Below are 21,315 nucleotides of genomic sequence, written 5' to 3' on the forward strand. Positions count from 1 at the left end.
TCAACAAAATCATACAGCACCAAGCCAAAGCAGCAATGGTCAAAGAACGATAGAAATACGAGAAGGAAACAAATACACGCACACGTCCAACAGGAAGAGGAGATAACCTCAGATACCTCTGAGGAAGAATTCCTTGCCGTTGGGACCATTGACGTCCACGAAATGGGAAACAACAAACCACATAGCAACAGAGATGAAGCATATACTATAATACAACTACAGAAAAAAGTGGGAAAGAAAAGAACAACGATTAATCTAAGGCTCAAAATTGATACTGGAGCCCAGAGCAATATCTTACCAGTCAATCTTTACGGAAAGATATTCCCTGAACACATGACAAAAGATGGCAGCGTCAGGAAAGGAATCCTTAGAAGTAGCGATGTAGTCCTAGCTGCATACGGAGGTTCCATAATCCCACAGCTAGGCAAAACAATCATAGCAGGAACATACAAAGGGAAAGAAGTGAAATGCCCCTTCTACATCACTAAATCGAAAGGACCTGCTATTCTCGGCCTGGACACGTGCCAAAGACTGAAGATTGTGTCAATCAACCATGAAATCAAGACAAACTCCTGCAGAATTGACAGAAACATACCCATCAAAAACCGGCCGCCCATCAGGAACAAAGAATTGATGGACATGTACCCAGAGTGTTTTGACGATACCGTTGGTTGTTTTGAGGAATACGAATACCATATCACAGTAGACCCCAGTGTGAAACCAGTGATCCACCCACCCCGCCGTGTTCCCCTTGAACTGAAAGAGAGGCTAAGGGAACAACTAAACGAAATGGAAGAAAAGGGCATCATCACAGCAATAACTAAACCAACTGATTGGGTAAATTCAATTGTTATCAAAGAAAAGCCAAACGGAAAACTAAGGATATGCCTTGATCCCAGGGATCTGAACAATGCATTGAAGCGCGACCATTATCCAACTCCAACCCTTGAAGAGATCACACCAGCACTGGCCGGTTCCAAGGTGTTCAGCAAGCTGGATGCTAGCAATGGATATTGGAACATCAAAATAGACCGGAAGTCATCAATGCTCACCACTTTCAACACGCCATTTGGCAGATTCAGATTCAACAGGCTCCCATTCGGGCTGAAGGCGAGTCAAGATGTCTTCCAGCGGAAAATAGATGAAACATACAAAGGCTGTAAAGGGGCAATCGGGATAGCAGATGATATCCAAGTATACGGCAGAGATGAAAACACGCATGATTACAACCTCCATGAGGCTATGGAAAAAACTCGAAGAGCCGGCATAAAGCTCAATGCAGACAAATGCATAATCAAAGAAAGGGAGTGCAAATTCTTTGGACTGATTTACTCTGCAGAAGGAGTGAAACCGGACCCTACAAAAGTGGATGCTATCAACCACATGGAGGAACCCAAAGACAAGAAACAGCTAAGAAGTTTCCTAGGGCTCATACAATACATGGGAGTCTTCATACCTAAGCTTGCTAATCACACAGCAAATCTCTGTGAATTGATGAAAGACGACGCTGAATTTGATTGGTGTGCTTCACATAGCCAAGATTTTGGGAAATTAAAACAACTCATCAGCAAAGAAACGATCCTGCAGTACTATGACAGACAGAAACCTGTAACACTCCAAGTTGATGCCTCCATGAGAGGAGTTGGAGCAGTACTGATACAAAATGGCCGACCTATTGCGTATGCATCCAAAGCACTCACTCCTACAGAATCAAGGTACGCAAACATAGAGAGAGAACTCTTAGCAGTAGTCTATGGCTGCGAGAAATTTCACACTTACCTATATGGAAGGTATTTCGACATCGAAACAGACCACCGCCCTCTAGAACAAATCGAAAAAAAAAAACCTCACCAAAGCACCAGCCAGACTACAGAGACTATTACTGAGGCTACAGAGCTACGACTACAACATCAGATACAAGCCAGGAAAAGACCTGCTGCTAGCTGACGCCCTATCCAGACTATCAACACATGACAAACAAGAGATGGAAGGGCTGAGCATAAAGATCCACCACATTGTGAGTGTGACAAGCGTGAAGCTGGAACAGATCAAAGAGGAAACAGCCAGAGATGAAGAACTCCAGCTCCTCACCCAAATGGTAATACAGGGGTGGCCAGAAAAGAGACAACAAGTTCAGCCTATCCTCCGCGAATACTGGACCATCCGTGATGATATTTCGGTAGAGAATGGAGTCCTGATGGCCGGATCACGAATCATCATACCCAAGTCCATGAAAAAAGAAATCCTCGAAAAGATCCACCAGGGACACTTAGGAATGGAAAAGTGCAGACTCCGTGCTAAATCCGCTGTGTACTGGATAGGCATGTACAAGGACATAGAAAAGCTGGTATCTACATGCCACATATGCCAAAAATACAGGAATTCACAACAGAAGGAGGAAATGACACCCAGTGATATCCCAAGCCGGCCATGGCAAACCATCGGAGCAGACCTGTTCACAGAGAACCAGCAATGGTATTTGATTATGGCCTGCTACTACTCCAAATTCCCATTTGTGAGAAACATAAAGGACTTGAAAGCTAAAACAATTGTGTCAATTGTTAGAGGGTTGTTTGCAGAGCAAGGAATACCTGAGCAGATCGTATGTGACAATGGAACCCAATTCACATCTCGGGAATTCAGAGAGCTGGCCACCGAATACGGGTTCAAAATCACAACATCTTCACCACATTACCCAAAGGGCCATGGGTTTATTGAAAGGCAAGTACAGACAGCCAAGAAAACACTAATAAAATGCCGAGAGGCAAAGGAGGATCCAAACCTGGCACTTTTATCCTTACGGGCAACTCCACTAAAGGCTGACATGAAGTCTCCTGCAGAAATGCTAAATGGCAGGAAATACAAAACCACCCTGCCAAGCAAAATCCAACCCCCTATCGACCAAGAAGAAACAAGGGCAAAATTGGCAGCTGCCCAGGAGGAGGGGCTGAAACAATACAACAAAAATGCACAGTACTTGCCTGAACTATTTCAAGGCCAAAACGTACATGCTCAGGATCCAACAACAAAGAAATGGACCCCAGCACAAATCACCAACAGGGCTGGAACCCCAAAATCATATATCATAGAGACAGAACCGGGCAGGCAGTTGAGACGAAACAGAATTCACATCCGCCCGACACCTGAAATGTCAACACCTGCAACTTCAAAGACAACACCAGCAACTCCTAGGACACCACCCACAGCAGCAGCAACACCTGCCATTGATGACAACACATTCTCACAAACTGCTACCTGTGAGTCATATAGTCAACCAGCACCAACCAATGGCCAGGAAACAACTCAACAAGTTACCAATACATCGAGTGCAACACTGCAGGCAACAACCAGATCTACTAGATCCAGGAGCAACATCTTACCCCCAGCGCGTTATCGCTAGCGCTGGAAGGGACAAGTCACGCCAAGACATGACTCTTGACTGGCTACGCACTACCTGAAAGAAAACAAGCTGCCATTATATATTTTGTTGTGTAGTATAGTAGAAAGCAGAATGCCATGAATGTGGGCAGAATAATCCCACGGTATCTGCTACAGGATTGCCACCCTCGCTCTGGCAATCCTCTAGTGTCACTAATTTTGTTCCTTTCTTTTGAGAAGGGGGGATGTTACATATGCTACATATTCATTGTAGCAGTCCCAACCTCCTGCACTACTTTGCACTACTTTGTATCAGGCACACTCACCACACACACACACACTGTGATTAGGTATGTAAGCACTTTCAGTATCACTACGCCACACAGACAAAGGAGCTGAATAAAGGAGTAAATTAAGGCAACTGAAACAACCTGAATTGTGTCGTTATTATCAGGAAATCAAACCCGAAGACACAACAAGGGGGACTGAGTAAGATGGCCAAAAATCACAGCCATAAGTGGTAGCGTTTTATCTAAAATCAATATACAGTGCAAACAGGAAGTAAGTGCATTTACAGTAGTGCCTTTTAACTTCAAGCCAAAGCACCCAAGCCACCATTTGCAGTAAGTAGTGCCTTTTAACTTCAAGCCAAAGCACCCAAGCCACCATTTGCAGTAAGTAGTGCCTTTCAACTTCATGCCACCATTTGCAGTGCCTTTCAACTTAATGCCAAAGCACCCAAGCTACAATTTGCAGTAAGTAGTGCCTTTCAACTTCAAACCACAATTTGCAGTAAGTAGTGCCTTTCAACTTCAAGCCAATGCACCCACGCCCCCGTTTGCAGTAATTAGTGCCTTTCAACTTCAAGCCAAAGCAACCAAGCCACCATTTGCAGTAAGTAGTGCCTTTCAACTTCATGCCACCATTTGCAGTAAGTAATGCATTTTAACTTCAAGCCATTGCACCCAAGCCACCATTTGCAGTAAGCAGTGCCTTTCAACTTCAAGCCAAAGCAACCAAGCCACCATTTGCAGTAAGTAGTGCCTTTCAACTTCATGCCACCATTTGCAGTAAGTGGTGTCTTTCAACTTCAAGCCAAAGCACCCAAGCCACACCCAAGCCACAATTTGCAGTAAGTAGTGCCTTTCAACTTCAAACCAAAGCAACCAAGCCACCATTTGCAGTAATAGTGCCTTTCAACTTCAAGCCAAAGCTCGCAAGCCTCCATTTGCAGTAAGTAGTGCCTTTCAACTTCATGCCACCATTTGCAGTAAGTGGTGTCTTTCAACTTCAAGCCACACCCAAGCCACCATTTGCAGTAAGTAGTGTATTTCAACTTCAAGCCATCATTTGCAGTAAGTGGTGTCTTTCAACTTCAAGCCACACCCAAGTCATCATTTGCAGTAAGTAGTGCCTTTCAACTTCAAAGCTCCCAATCCACCATTTGCAGTAAGTGGTGTATTTCAACTTCAAGCCAAACCCAAGCCACCATTTGCAGTAAGTAGTTCATTTCAACTTCAAGCCAAAGCAACCAAGCCACCATTTGCAGTAATAGCGCCTTTCAACTTCAAGTCAAAGCTCCCAAGCCACCATTTGCAATAAGTAGTGCCTTTCAACTTCAAGCCAAAGCAACCAAGCCACCATTTGCTGTAATAGTGCCTTTCAACTTCAAGCCAAAGCAACCAAGCCACCATTTGCAGTAATAGTGCCTTTCAACTTCAAACCAAAGCTCCCAAGCCACCATTTGCAGTAAGTAGTGCTTTCAACTTCAAGCCAATGCACCCACGCCCCCCATTTGCGGTAAGTAGTGCCTTTCAACTTAAAGCCACACCCAAGCCATAATTTGCAGGAAGTAGTGCCTTTCAACTTCAAGCCACAATTTACAGTAAGTAGTGTCTTTCAACTTCAAGTCAAAGCTCCCAAGCCACCATTTGCAGTAATAGTGCCTTTCAACTTCAAGCCAAAGCAACCAATCCACCATTTGCAGTAAGTAGTGCCTTTCAACTGCAAGCCAAAGCAACCAAGCCACCATTTGCAGTAATAGTGCCTTTCAACTTCAAGCCAAAGCACCCAAGCCACCATTTGCAGTAAGTAGTGCCTTTCCACTTCAAGCCAAAGCAACCAATCCATCATTTGCAGTAAGTAGTGCATTTCAACACATGCCACCATTTGCAGTAAGTGGTGTCTTTAAACTTCAAGCCACACCCAAGCCACCATTTGCAGTAAGTAGTGCCTTTCAACTTCAAGCCAAAGCAACCAAGCCACCATTTGCAGTAAGTAGTGCCTTTCAACTTCAAGCCAAAGCAACCAAGCCACCATTTGCAGTAACAGTGCCTTTCAACTTCAAGCCAAAGCTCTCAAGCCACCATTTGCAATAAGTAATGCCTTTCAACTTCATGCCACCATTTGCAGTAAGTAGTGCCTTTCAATTTCAAGACACACCTAAGACAAGCCAACCAGGGGAGGGGGGAGGGAGGGAGGGGAGGGGAGGGGGGGGGGCTTTCTGGAGCGCTAGTATGAACCATTTTAGAACCAATAGACATTTTTTGCAAGCTTTAGAACCAATAGACATTTTTTTGCAAGCTTTAGAACCAATAGACATTTTTTTGCAAGCTTTAGAACCAATAGACATTTTTTGCAAGCTTTTGAACCAATAGACAGATTTTTGCAAGCTTTAGAACCAATAGAGACTTTTTTTGCAAGCTTTAGAACCAATAGTGACATTTTTCTGCAAGCTTTAGAACCAATAGAGACATTTTTTGCAAGCTTTAGAACCAATAGACATTTTTTGCAAGCTTTAGAACCAATAGACATTTTTGCAAGCTTTACAACCAATAGACACTTTTTTTTGCAAGCTTTAGAACCAATAGAGACATTTTTTTGCAAGCTTTAGAACCAATAGACAGGCAGACTTTACTCAGAACTGCTGTAGATTTGGGAGCAACAGCAGCAGGAGTTAGCAAGAGATACGACTGATTGGCTCTAGCCCAAGTGGGAGGAGAGAAGTGAGTCAGTGCTGGGAAAACAGTTGAAAACTGAGGAATTTGGTTTGTAAATTGGTAAATCAGGCAATTTATCAGTCAATTTTAGCAAGACTGCTCTTGGGGAGCGGCAGTGAGGAGCGGCCTTGTGAGGGAAGTGTGAGTCTTTGACTCGAGAGTCTTCGGAGAGGAGACCACGCAATACGCTTGAGAGGTAGAGACGAAAGAAGGAGATGTCAGGCAATCTGATTCAGTGTGATGCTTGCAGTATGTGGGAGGTCAAGGACACCGCTGGTGCCTCTGGCTGCTATAAATGCGAGAAGTGAATCCAGGTAGAGCTCCTGAAGGGCCGTGTTGGGGAACTGGAGAAGCAAGTGGATGACCTCCGGTTCGTCCGAGAAACGGAGTCGTTCCTCGATAAGTCCTACAGTACGATTGTTACACCTAAGGTACTGGAAGAGAGAAGGTGGGAGACAGTGAGAAAGGGAGGGAAGCATGGAATGCCAACATCCCCGGGTGTTGTACCTCTTGTGAACAGGTTCACCCACTTAGAAGCTGTCGGGACAGAAGACGTGTTTACACTGAGCGGCGGACTGGCTTGCGATGCGAATAGGGCTGTTGAGCCAGAACCAAAAAGGCCTAAGGCAGGCAACGCCATTGTAGTGGGAGACTCCATTGTGAGAGGTACGGACAGGGGTTTCTGCGGCAACAGACGGGATGCGAGGATGGTGTGCTGCCTTCCTGGTGCCAGGATCCAGGATGTCACGGACAGAGTGCAGAAAATCCTCAAGGGCGAAGGTGAACATCCGGAAGTGGTAGTGCATGTCGGCACAAACGATGTCGGAAAGAAGGGGATGAATATTCTGCAGCATGACTTTAGAGAGCTCGGAAAAATGCTGAAAAGCAGGACCTCCAGGGTTGTTATCTCCGGTTTGCTTCCAGTTCCTCGTGCTGGCGAGAGCAGGAACAGGGAGATACGGGACCTGAACGTGTGGCTGAGGAACTGGTGCACGGGGCAGGGATTTAGATTCTTAGATCACTGGGATCTGTTTTGGGGTAAGGGGGAACTGTACAAAAGGGACGGATTGCATCTCAACAGGTGTGGGACCAGCATTCTGGCAGGCAAGTTTGCCATTGCTACACGGGTGGTTTTAAACTGAATAAGGGGAGTGGGGTGTCGAATGGGATAGTGGAGGATGGAGTTAAAGGGAAAGGGTTTCTTAAATGTGTGAGCGTAGAGACAGAGGGGTGTAAAATGAGGGTAGAAGCAATAGGTAGCAAGGTGAAAAGTAAAAGTGGCAGGCAGACAAAACCAGGGCAAAAATCAAAAAGGGCCACTTTTCAACATAATTGTATATCCAATCCAATCCAACTTTATTTGTTAAGCACTTTAAGACAACCAATGTTGACCAAAGTGCTGTACAGAAGAAAAAACAAGACATCATAAACAGACAACATAACAGAACATAACATAACAGCTCACATAAGGCGCATAAATCACATATGAAATACAACAATAAATCAAAAGACATAAAACATGAGTAAAAATAATAGCCATGCAATAAGCAATCAAAATAAGAAACCAATCAAGCAAATAAAGTCGACATCTTACTGTGTATCAAAGGCCACGGAGAAGAGATGTGTTTTAAGAAGAGATTTAAAAACAGACAGAGAACAGGCCTGTTTAATGTGGAGAGGCAGATCGTTCAATAATTTGGGGTATAAGGGGTATAAGGGGTAAGAGTGTTGTAAAAACAAGCCTGAAGGCTTTGTGTCTTAATGCAAGGAGCATTCGTAATAAGGTGGATGAGTTGAATGTGCAGATAGCTATTAATGACTGTAATATAGTTGGGATTACGGAGACATGGCTCCAGGGTGACCAAGGCTGGGAGCTGAACATCCAGGGATATTCAATATTCAGGAGGGATAGAGAGAAAGGAAAAGGAGGTGGGGTAGCGTTGCTGATTAGAGAGGAGATTAACGCAATGGAAAGGAAGGACATTAGTTTGGAGGATGTGGAATCGGTATGGGTAGAGCTGCGAAACACTAAGGGGCAGAAAACGCTGGTGGGTGTTGTGTACAGGCCACCTAACAGTAGTAGTGAAGTTGGAGATGGTATCAAACAGGAAATTAGAAATGCGTTCGACAAAGGCAAAACAGTTATAATGGGTGACTTCAATCTACATATAGATTGGGTGAATCAAATTGGCAGGGGTGCTGAGGAAGAGGATTTCTTGGAATGTATGCGGGATAGTTATCTAAATCAACATGTAGAGGAACCAACGAGAGAGCAGCCTATTTTAGACTGGGTATTGAGTAATGAGGAAGGGTTAGTTAGCAGTCTTGTTGTACGTGCCCCCTTGGCCAAGAGTGACCATAATATGGTTGAGTTCTTCATTAGGATGGAGAGTGACATTGTTAATTCAGAAACAATGGTTCTGAACTTAAAGAAAGGTAACTTTGAGGGTATGAGACGTGAATTGGCCAAGATTGACTGGCAATTAATTCTAAAAGGGTTGACGGTGGATATGCAATGGAAGACATTTAAAGACTGCATGGATGAACTACAAAAATTGTTCATCCCAGTTTGGCAAAAGAATAAATCAGGGAAGGTAGTGCATCCGTGGATAACAAGGGAAATCAGGGATAGTATCAAAGCAAAGGATGATGCGTACAAATTAGCCAGAAAAAGCAGCATACCGGAGGACTGGGAGAAATTCAGAGACCAGCAGAGGAGGACAAAGGGCTTAATTAGGAAAGGAAAAATAGATTATGAAAGAAAACTGGCAGGGAACATAAAAACTGACTGCAAAAGTTTTTATAGATATGTGAAAAGAAAGAGATTAGTTAAAACAAATGTAGGACCCTTGCAGTCAGAAACGGGTGAGTTGATCATGGGGAACAAGGATATGGAGGACCAATTGAATAACTACTTTGGTTCCGTCTTCACTAAGGAAGACATAAATAATCTGCCGGAAATAGCAGGGGACCGCGGGTCAAAGGAGTTGGAGGAATTGAGTGAAATCCAGGTTAATTGAATGGATTAAAGGCCGATAAATCCCCAGGGCCAGATAGGCTGCATCCCAGAGTACTTAAGGAAGTAGCTCCAGAAATAGTGGATGCATTAGTAATAATCTTTCAAAACTCTTTAGATTCTGGAGTAGTTCCTGAGGATTGGCGGGTAGCAAACGTAACCCCACTTTTTAAGAAGGGAGGGAGAGAGAAAACGGGGAATTACAGACCAGTTAGTCTAACATCGGTAGTGGGGAAACTGCTAGAGTCAGTTATTAAAGATGGGATAGCAGCACATTTGGAAAGTGGTGAAATCATTGGACAAAGTCAGCATGGATTTACAAAAGGTAAATCAAGTCTGACGAATCTTATAGAATTTTTCGAGGATGTAACTAGTAGCGTGGATAGGGGAGAACCAGTGGATGTGGTGTATCTGGACTTCCAGAAGGCTTTCGACAAGGTCCCACATAAGAGATTAGTATACAAACTTAAAGCACACGGCATTGGGGGTTCAGTATTGATGTGGATAGAGAACTGGCTGGCAAACAGGAAGCAAAGAGTAGGAGTAAACGGGTCCTTTTCACAATGGCAGGCAGTGACTAGTGGGGTACCGCAAGGCTCAGTGCTGGGACCCCAGCTATTTACAATATATATTAATGATCTGGATGAGGGAATTGAAGGCAATATCTCCAAGTTTGCGGATGACACTAAGCTGGGGGGCAGTGTTAGCTGTGAGGAGGATGCTAGGAGACTGCAAGGTGACTTGGATAGGCTGGGTGAGTGGGCAAATGTTTGGCAGATGCAGTATAATGTGGATAAATGTGAGGTTATCCATTTTGGTGGCAAAAACAGGAAAGCAGACTATTATCTAAATGGTGGCCGACTAGGAAAAGGGGAGATGCAGCGAGACCTGGGTGTCATGGTACACCAGTCATTGAAAGTAGGCATGCAGGTGCAGCAGGCAGTGAAGAAAGCGAATGGTATGTTAGCTTTCATAGCAAAAGGATTTGAGTATAGGAGCAGGGAGGTTCTACTGCAGTTGTACAGGGTCTTGGTGAGACCACACCTGGAGTATTGCGTACAGTTTTGGTCTCCAAATCTGAGGAAGGACATTATTGCCATAGAGGGAGTGCAGAGAAGGTTCACCAGACTGATTCCTGGGATGTCAGGACTGTCTTATGAAGAAAGACTGGATAGACTTGGTTTATATTCTCTAGAATTTAGGAGATTGAGAGGGGATCTTATAGAAACTTACAAAATTCTTAAGGGGTTGGACAGGCTAGATGCAGGAAGATTGCTCCCGATGTTGGGGAAGTCCAGGACAAGGGGTCACAGCTTAAGGATAAGGGGGAAATCCTTTAAAACCGAGATGAGAAGAACTTTTTTCACACGGAGAGTGGTGAATCTCTGGAACTCTCTGCCACAGAGGGTAGTCGAGGCAAGTTAATTGGCTATATTTAAGAGGCAGTTAGATGTGGCCCTTGTGGCTAAGGGGATCAGAGGGTATGGTGAGGAGGCAGGTTCAGGATACTGAGTTGTATGATCAGCCATGATCATATTGAATGGCGGTGCAGGCTCGAAGGGCCGAATGGCCTACTCCTGCACCTAATATCTATGTTTCTATGTTTCTATAGAGACACTTTTTGCAAGCTTTAGAACCAATAGAGACACTTTTTGCTAGCTTTAGAACCAATAGACATTTTTTGCATGCTTTAGAACCAATAGACATTGTTTGCAAGCTTTAGAACCAATAGACATTTTTTTTGCAAGCTTTAGAACCAATAGACATTTCTTTTGCAAGCTTTAGAACCAATAGACGTTTTTTACAAGCTTTAGAACCAATATACATTTTTGCAAGCTTTACAACCAATAGATACACTTTTTGCAAGCTTTACAACCAATAGACATTTTTTTGCAAGCTTTAGAACCAATAGACATTTTTTTGCAAGCTTTAGAACCAATAGACACTTTTTTGCAAGTTTAGAACCAATAGACACATTCTGCAAGCATTTTATAACCACTAAGGGCACTTACATTTGAGTAGACATGTGTTCAGTGTTATTCACAGCTCAGAGAAACGTGACCATCTGCCTTCCTCCATCTTGAAGAGTGAGTGAGGCACACCACTTCTTGGTTTTATAGTCCCTCCCCCCTGCCGCCAGCGAGGGCAGCAGAGAGAATGGGGAATTTTGTAAAAACATTAATATCTCTGTCATTTTTAATCGACGGGAAAAATCCTCGGCACACATGCGGCGGAGGGGGGCTCTGAGCGAGGTGGCCAAAAATGGAGAGTTGAAGGCATAACTGCTCTTTGTAACATAATGAAAGAAGGAACACTGTTAAGTTTTGAAATGCTTAAAGAAAAATTCCTGTTCGAAAAACAAGACTTCTAATGATACTTACAGATGCGGAACTATGTTAATAAAAATGTTAAAAATATAACGGAGTCGAGTATAGGATTGATGGGATTATTTCGGAAAGCGTATAACTTAAATACTGGTAGTAAAATTATTTCATGTATGTATAAATTTAACTGAATCTTAAATCACACTAAACCTTATATATTAAAATGAAATGGGAGAAGGAAGGAGGGATAATCATATCTGAGGAAGAATGGACAGCAATATGGAGGTATCAATGGAAGTGTACCAGCTCACAAAACTGGAGAGAGTTTAGTTGGAAAAGCCTGATACGGTATTTTATTACGCCTTCCCATTACGGTGGGAACTCTCCAGTTTGTTGGAGAAAATGTGGAAATTTAAAGGCAGATCATTACCATGTTCTCAGGGATTGCCCTGTTATTAAAGATTTTTGGAGAGAGTTTCATGATGCCTTACAAGAGATTTTTCGATGTTATGTGCCCCCTGGAGAGTAAGACCATGTTTTTTGGACTCATGCCTGAAGACTGGCACAAAAAAGACAAATACTTACTGAATATATTGATGGTAGCTGGTAAAAAAACTCTCACAAAGAAATGGTTATCGCAGGAGAGCCCAACTCTGAATGCATGGATGGACATCACAATGGACATTTATAAAATGGAGAGAATAACAGCATATGTTGACATTAAACTGGATTTATTTGTGTCACGCTGGGAAAACTGGGTTAACTATGTCACACCTCATAGGCCAGACTTTATTTTTACAAATTTTTAATTATATGGTAAAGTAAGGATCACTCCCTAAGTGTTTGTAGTCTTTATTGTGTTCCTGTTTCTATATTTATTTTGTACAAATCTCAAAAAGAGGCAATTCAAGGCAAACATAAGTGGATGATGTATACATATAGCATTATACCTGAAACCCGTTTTATAGAAATGTGTTTGCTATGGAGTGCCAATAAAACCTTTATTTTGCAATTACTAATTTTTAACTGTTAATTATTGGTCTTTTTAAGTATTTATTGCTCTCAGGTAGTGTCCACATTGTATTCTATGTATTTTCTGTCTGCGTTCGTTTTGAATCTGTGGGTTTGTTGGTTGGGAGCTTCTGGACATCTGAATTTCCCTGAGGGGATCAATAAAGTATTTATTATTATTATTATTATTATTATTAAAAGAGTATATTAAAAAAAAGAGAAAGAACTGCAGATGCCGGAAAAATCAAAGGTAGACAAAAATGCTGGAGAAACTCAGCGGATGAGGCAACATCTATGGAGCGAAGGAATAGGTGATGTTTCGGGTTGAGACCCTTCTTCAGAAAATTTATGAGGACGTTGCCAGAACTAGAGGGTCTGAGCAATAAGTTTGAGTAGTCTGGGACTCTATTCCTTGGAGCACAGGAGGTTGAGGGGTGATCTTATAGAGGTGTATAAAATCATGAGAGGAATAGATTGGGTTGATGGACAGAGTCTGAACCAAGGACCAGAGGACATAGGTTTAAGATAAAGGGGAAATTATTGAATAGGAATCTAAGGGGTAACTTTTCCACACAATGGGTAGTGGGTGCATGGAACGAGTTGCCAGAGGAGGTAGTTGAAGCTAGGACTATCCCAACGTTTAAGAAACAGTTAGACAGGGACATGGATTGGATAGGTTTGGAGAGATACGGACCAAGTGCAGGCAGGTGGGACCAATGTCTTGGGCCTAGAATCTTTTCTGGAACTGTTGAAGGGTCTGCATCATGAATGTTAACCAATACCTTTTGCTCCGAAAATGACCATAAGCTCTTCAGCAAATGTAGCAATATTTCCCAATGCTGCATTTACAGTAAGTATAGCTTTGGAAATTCCCAAAAAAAACACATTCTTTTTTTTTAAAGCAAGAGGGAGGGCATTCATTGTCATGGAAAGAATATATATGCATTGATCAAATGTATTAGAGTATTGACGCACTCTCAATACTGTAATTTCTTCCCAATGTTGTTCTTTAAATGAGCTTCCTTCCCTAATCTCAGCTGTGTTTATTTGAGCTGCTGGAAAGTGCTCCCAAGTTTCCCAGATGTGTAATGCAATGTCCAGAGAGACAATTTTACAAATCACTTTCTTTACAGTTTCCTGCATTTTGATCATCAGCGACAAGATTGTTTGTTGTTACTAGCACTTTGGCTTTTCCTGATTCCCTGTCAGTTAGTGTAACAAAAGCCAGGCATACTGTGCAAAAATGTTGTTTACATATGTCAGCAGAATGGAAAGGGAACAATTAATCAGGGTATGTAGGCTGGGTAAAATTCTGTTCAGTTCTTTGATTCTTCGTATGGATAAATTTACTGCTAGAAATGCTGATGCACTAATAGCTTGAATCTAATCCCAGAAATAGCACATATCATCCACTTTCCTATCATGCCAGGCTGTGTGACACTGCTGGTCCATTTTGAGTCAGAGATGAATGTTGTAATGTGTAATTGGTATCATTGATATGGCTTGTGGTATGTCAGAACATCAAGCATTTGGTCAAGCTGTTTAATACATGAGTGATCCAGAAGTTAGGGGTTTTCAGGGAAGTGTTATTAAACATAAATGATCTAATTCGCTGAATGGGGAAAAAAACATCTGAAGATGCCAGTACATTAAAAATGCAAAATGCTCCCATTAATATCTCGTGCTATAACGACATTTAAAGTAAATTTCGACAGGTATAAGGAAAGGAAAGGTTTAGAAGGATATTGGGCAAACACGGGCAGGTGGGACAAGCATAGATGGGGCATCTTGGTCAGCAGGGGCAAGTTGGGCCGAAGGACCTGTTTTCATGCTGTATGACTGTGACTCTAACTGGTGAATGGATCTTTCTGTACCATTGCCTTAAGTCTTTAGTCAGAGGGTGGCACATCTGTGGAATTCTTTCCCACTGAAGGCTGCCTAGGCCAAGTCAGTGGATAATTTTAAGGCAGAGATGGACAGATGGACAGATCAGCCATGATTGAATGGCGGAGTAGACTTGGTGGGCCAAATGGCCTAATTCTACTCCTATACCTTATGACCTATGACCTTAAAATGAAGTCTAGGTGACTAACACTTTGTTAATGTGACAAGAGATTTTTAATTCCAATATAAGTATAGTTTAGAACATCAAAAAAAAGTTCTTGCTCTACCTCCTCTGAATAATATGCAATTTTGCAGACAACACTTGGACAGGTCGTTAGCTCCAAATCAGGTGATGAGACTCGACAGGCGAGACCTACCTAGGGCAGAGCTATAGTGGAGTGTGACTCCATTGTCAGATGTACGGACTGGAGATTCTGTGGCGGCTGGCAGGACTCGAAGATGGTCTGTTGCCTCCCAGATGCCAGGGCCCAAGATGTCACGGATCAACTTCAGAACATCTTCGAGAGAGAAGGTGATCAGCCAGCAGTAATTGTGCATGTGGGCATGAATGACACCGGGAAGAATAGGAAGGAGGTTCTGCAACACAAATTTAGAGAGTTAGGAAGAAGACTGAAAAGCAGGACTTCTAGGGTGGTTATCTCTGGCTTGCTTCCAGTACCTCGTGCTATCGAGGGCAGGAACAGGGAGATAGGGGATCTGAATGTGTGGCTGGGGGCTGGTGCAGAGAGCAAGGATTTAGATTAATAGACCACTGGTATATCTTCTGGGGTAGGAGTGACCTATACAAAATGGACGGGTTACCCCTTAACTGGAGCAGGACCAATGTTCAGGCAGGCAGGTTTGCTAGGGCTTCACGTGTGGGTTTAAACTGAATTGTGGGGTGGAGGGATTGACAAATTGGGAGTATAAAGATGGAGTTAAAGGGGAAGAGAGTACAGGAAATGTTACAAAAGACTCCTAAATTAATGGGAAGGAAATTTCAAGAAGGGATAAGAGAGTAAGGTCAGGGCCAATAGTGAGCGGTGCGAGAGGGGAGGTGAATACCAAAGTCAAAGTGTTGTATATGAATGCGCAAAGTATAAGCAATAAAGTGGACGAGCTTGAGGCTCAGTTAGAAATTGACAAGTAAGATATTGTTGGAATTGCTGAGATATGGCTGCAAGAGGGCCAGGGACTGGAACTGAATATTCAAGGGTATACATCCTATGGAAAAGACTACGGTGGGCGGAGGGGGTGGGGTAGCTCTGTTGATTAGGAACGAAATTCAGTTCCTTACAAAGGAGGATATTGAAACCGGAGATGCGCAGTCAGTATGGAGAGAACTAAGGAATTGGAAGGGTAAAAATACCCTAATGGGACATATTTACAGGCCTCCAAACAGTAGCCTGGCTATAGGGTGCAAGTTGAATCAAGAGTTAAATTTGGCATGCAGGTAGACTGGGAAAATCAGGTTGGTACTGAACCCAAGAAAGGGAGTTTGTGGGGTGCCTCTGTGATGGATTATATGTCAGCTTGTACTGGAGACTACCAGGGAGAAGGCAATTCTGGACGAGTGTTGTGTAATGAACTGGATTTGATAAGGGAACTTGAGGTTAAGGAGCCATTAGGAGGCAGTGACCATAATATGGTAAGTTTTAATCTACAATTTAAGAGGGAGAAAGATAAATCGGAGGTGTCAGTATTGCAGTTGAATAAAGGGGACTATGGGGTCATGAGGGAGGAGCTGGCTAAAGTTGGCTGGAAAGATACCCTAGCAGGGATGACAGTTATTTCTGGGAATAATACAGAAGGTGCAGGATCAGTTCATTCCAAAGAGGAAGAAAGATTCAAAGGGGAGTAAGGGATGACTGTGGCTGACAAGGGAAGTCAGGGACAGTATAAAATAAAAGAGAAGAAGTACAACATAGCAAAGATGAGCGGGAAGCCAGAGGATTGGGTAACGTTTAAAGTGCAACAGAAGATAACTAAAAAGGCAATACGGGGAGAAAAGATCAGGTACGAAGGTAAGCTAGCCAAGAATATAAAGGAGGATAGTATAAGCTTCTTTGGGTATGTGAAGAGGAAAAATTTAGTTAAGACCAAAGTTGGACCCTTGAAGACTGAAAAAGGTGAATTTATTATGGGGAACAAGGAAATGGCAGATGAGTTGAACAGGTACTTTGGATCCATCTTCACTAAGGAGGACACAAACAATCTTCCTGATGTACTAGTGGCCAGAGGATCTGAGGTGACGGAGGAACTAAAGGAAATCCACATTAGGCAGGAAATGGTGTTGGGTAGACTGATGGGACTGAAGGCTGATAAATCCCCAGGGCCTGATGGTCTGCATCCCAGGGTACTTAAGGAAGTGGCTCTAGAAATCGTGGACGCATTGGTGAACATTTTCCAATGTTCTACAGATTCAGGATCAGTCCCTGTGGATTGGAGGGTAGCTAATGTTATCCCACTTTTTAAGAAAGTCGGGAGAGAGGAAACAGGGAATTATAGACCAGTTAGCCTGATGTCGGTGGTGGGGAAGATGCTGGAGTCAATTATAAAAGAAGAAATAGCGGCACATTTGGATAGCAGTAACAGGATCGGTCCGAGTCAGCATGGATTTACGAAGGGGAAATCTGGAATTCTTTGAGGATGTAAATGGGAAAATGGACAAGGGAGAGCCAGTGGATGTAGTGTACCTGGACTTTCAGAAAGCATTTGATAAGGTCCCACATAGGAGATAAGTGGGCAAAATTAGGGCACATGGTATTGGGGGTAGAGTGATGACATGGATAGAAAATTGGTTGACAGACAGGAAACAAAGAATAGGGATTAACGGATCCCTTTCAGAATGGCAGACAGTGACTAGTGGGGTACCGCAAGGCTCGATGCTGGGACCGCAGCTACTTACAATATACATCAATGATTTAAATGAAGGGATTCAAAGTAACATTAGCATATTTGCAGATAACACAAAGCTGGGTGAACTGTGAGGAAGATGCTATGAGAATGCAGTGTGACTTGAACAGGTTGGGTGAGTGGGCAGATGCATGGCAGATGCAGTTTAATGTGGATAAATGTGAGGTTATCCACTTTGGTAGCAAAAACAGAGAGGCAGATTATTATCTAAATGGTGTCAAGTTGGGAAAAGGGGAAGTACAACAAGATCTGGGGATTCCTTGTTCATCAGTCAATGAAAGTAAGCATGCAGGTGCTGCAGGCAGTGAAGAAAGTGAATGGCATGCTGGCCTTCATAATAAGAGGAGTTGAGTATAGGAGCAAAAAGGTCCTTCTGCAGTTGTACAGGGCCCTAGTGAGACCACACCTGGAGTATTGTGTGCAGTTTTGGTTTCCAAATTTGAGGAAGGACATTCTTGCTATTGAGGGAGTGCAGAGTAGGTTCACAAGGTTAATTCCTGGGATGACGGGACTGTCATTTTACTGAAAGAATGGAGCAGCTGGGCTTGTATACTCTGGAACTTAGAAGGATGAGAGGGCATCTTAATGAAACATATAAGATTAAGGGTTTGGACACGTTAGAGGCAGGAAACATGTTCCCGATGTTGGGGAAGTCCAGAACCAGGGGCCACAGTTTAAGAATAAGGGGTAAGCCATTTAGAACGGAGATGAGGGAACAATTTTTCACACCGAGAGTTGTGACTCTGGGATTTTCTGCCTCAGGCCAATTCTCTGGAAACTTTCAAGAGGGAGCTAGATGGGGCTCTTAAAGATAGCGGAGTCAGGGGATATGGGGAGAAGGCAGGAACGGGGTACTGATTGTGGATGATCAGCCATGATCACATTGAATCGAAGGGTCGAATGGCCTACTCCTGCACCTATTGTCTATTGTCTATTGTGGTAACAATATCACAATATCCTCTTGGTCAGTGTGAGTGGAGTTATGTTTTATCCAGTATTAATAACAGTAAACCAATGATGCCAGATTATATAGTAGCAACAAATGAGTAAAATGCTGTCACTTAATCAGAAGTCTATATGACATCCACAAAACGTACCTGTTGTGATTTGTAATGTAATCTAAACTCAAAGAAATATCAGTAAGGTAACAATTCATCTCCAGACTTCAACATAGTCTGTAGCAACTGGAAATAGTGACGGATCTGATGACAGGTCATTTGTTTCATTCATCACATATGCTGCCTGGCCTATTGTGTATTTTCAGCATTTTCTGTTTTTTCAATTTGTAACTATATGCCTTTATTATTAGAGTGGTGGACCTGCATGAAATAAATTATTTGTGTTAAAATAGCAGTAGAAGGTATATAATAGTATTTTTAAATGTACGCATCTGGTAAAATGTAATCTCATTAGAACAAAATATGTCTACATAATCTAATTTGAAAATTTATTTTTATTATTGTGTCAATGAACATAATGCTTAATTTCTTAGTGCTGGCATAATCAGCGTATCAAATTAGGATGTCAAAATATGATATTTCAGCTCAATTTTGTTTGTTGTTTAAGATATTCGATCTATATTTATCTTGATGGTTTTAAATCTTTCACCTACCAATTATGCATTATTGGTGTTTCTGGAAAGTGTCAAACTCAGATCAGTATACAATGTGCCTTACAACCTAATGGCATGAAAGCTGAATTCTCCAATTTGAAATAATAAAAAATCAAATAATAATCCAGAATCCAGAATTGCTGCTCAAATTTCCAGTGTTATTCATTGTTTTCTTTTTCTTTATTTGCAGTCTTTATTTATTTTCCACATAAGGTCATGGAGTCATACAGCGTGGAAATGGGTCCTTCGGGCCAACTTGCCCACACTGACCAACATGTGCCATCTACATTAATCCTACCTGCCTGCGTTTAGCCCATATCCCTATAACCCTATTCAATCCATGTACCTGTCCAAATGTTTCTTAAATGTTGTGATAGTACCTACTTCAACTACTCCCCCACCCCCCCACCCCCACAGATCGTAATATATGGCTAGAAACCGTTGTGAAAAGAAAGTTGCCTCTCAGGTTCCTATTAAATCTTTCCCCTCTTGTTAAATATGCTCCTAAAGCTTTTACCCTCCTGGTCTAGTTCAGTAAAGACACTGACTCAAGCACAGGACCAACATCTTTATTTTTAGAACAAACATAAATTCCCCTATACGATACCTATCCACCGCGGGTCCGATCCTAGTCTCTGCCTGTCCAAGCCCTTCAGCCTCATGCAAGCAGACACTGACCAAAAGGTCACACAGTCCCAAGCGCCCTTCCAGAAGATCGACACCGATCTAAATGGGGGCTACCTTTTATAGGTCCACGAACCTTGAGGGGCTGAACTACATAGGGGTGGTTCCCCTTACTATCCAATCATACATATCAATTACATCAATACATTATTGACAGTTCCCCAAACCAATTACAGAGAGTCTTAAACAATGTTTCTTGCAGAAGCTTCTGGAAGGAAGTCAGGTTAATTGAATAATGCAACATTTACCCTGGAACACAAATCAATTCTGCCAGGGCGTAACACTCTGGCCAATCAACAAACAGCAGGGTAACTGTCTTGCAACATTAGTTACATTATTTACAATTCCTTTGCAGTAATCCAATCAAACTCATGCATTTACAATACCTTGGAGTTCCTCTGCAAGATCCTCATACATACTAACAATTACAACTTGGACCTTCCTTATCTGAGGTATTGATCTGGGGCCTAGATTTCCTGGCACCAGCTAGCAGCCTGTGGATTCTTATACAGAAATGGCTAACAGGCCTTGGAAATGCATGAATTTTCTGCTTTATTTTGGCTCTATTTTAGCTCTATTTTAGCCAGAATTTACACTCTCACCATAAAGCTATGTCCGCTGGTTTGTGATTCCGAACTATTCATAACTTCTTGGCTATGATTTAACATATACTTACCACCCACAATTGAATGGCACCAACAGCATTTGTGTTAACTGTAATCTTGATGAAAGAGCACTGACCCGAAACATTAATTTTGATTTATTTTTTCCATTTTCATATTTACCTGTCATTGCAGATCAGAAATGGTTTATTTGCTGTGAACTATGTTGAGCAGCAATCAAGAATAATTATGAAAGTTAGTGAGGATGGGAAAGCCAGAAGAATACTGAATATCAACAAAGAGGGCAATTTCTGCCTTTCTCTCCTCAGTGTTTCTCCTGCATTTTCCCCCATTTGACTTATGTTCCTAGCAGTCTCTCACACTCTTTTGCTCCCTCTGAATAATTGTTCTCAGTCTCGCTATTATTCGCTCTCACTTGCATTCTCTTTCTCAATTAATTATTTAATTGTTCTTCGTCTCCTGATCTTTTTGGCTTTAAAGAATAGTTTGCCCAATAATTTTCTGTGCCTTTCAATTATTTTTCCCTTGTTGATTTTTTTCTGTTTATTGATCATATTTTCTCCTCCTTTTGGTCATTTTTTATTTTTTTTCCACTTCCCATTCATTCACTTTGCTCAGTTTTTCTTTTGTTCCCATAACCTTGCATGAATTGTTTAACGAAGATAGAATGTTTGGAGAAAAAGTGAGATCGAGACATAATGGGAAATGCTACCCTGCTTATATGTACATGAAAAACATCTGTGAAAAGATGATCACTAGGTAGTAATTTTAACAGTATCTTCTATTAATTTAGTCTAAATGTAAAAGTCGCAAGTTACAATCAGTGTCAAAATCAATAGTGTTTTATTGGCAAGTGTCCCAAAACAGA

The sequence above is a fragment of the Amblyraja radiata genome, chromosome 3 (assembly GCF_010909765.2).
Source record: "Amblyraja radiata isolate CabotCenter1 chromosome 3, sAmbRad1.1.pri, whole genome shotgun sequence".
Taxonomy (NCBI): Eukaryota; Metazoa; Chordata; class Chondrichthyes; order Rajiformes; family Rajidae; genus Amblyraja; species Amblyraja radiata.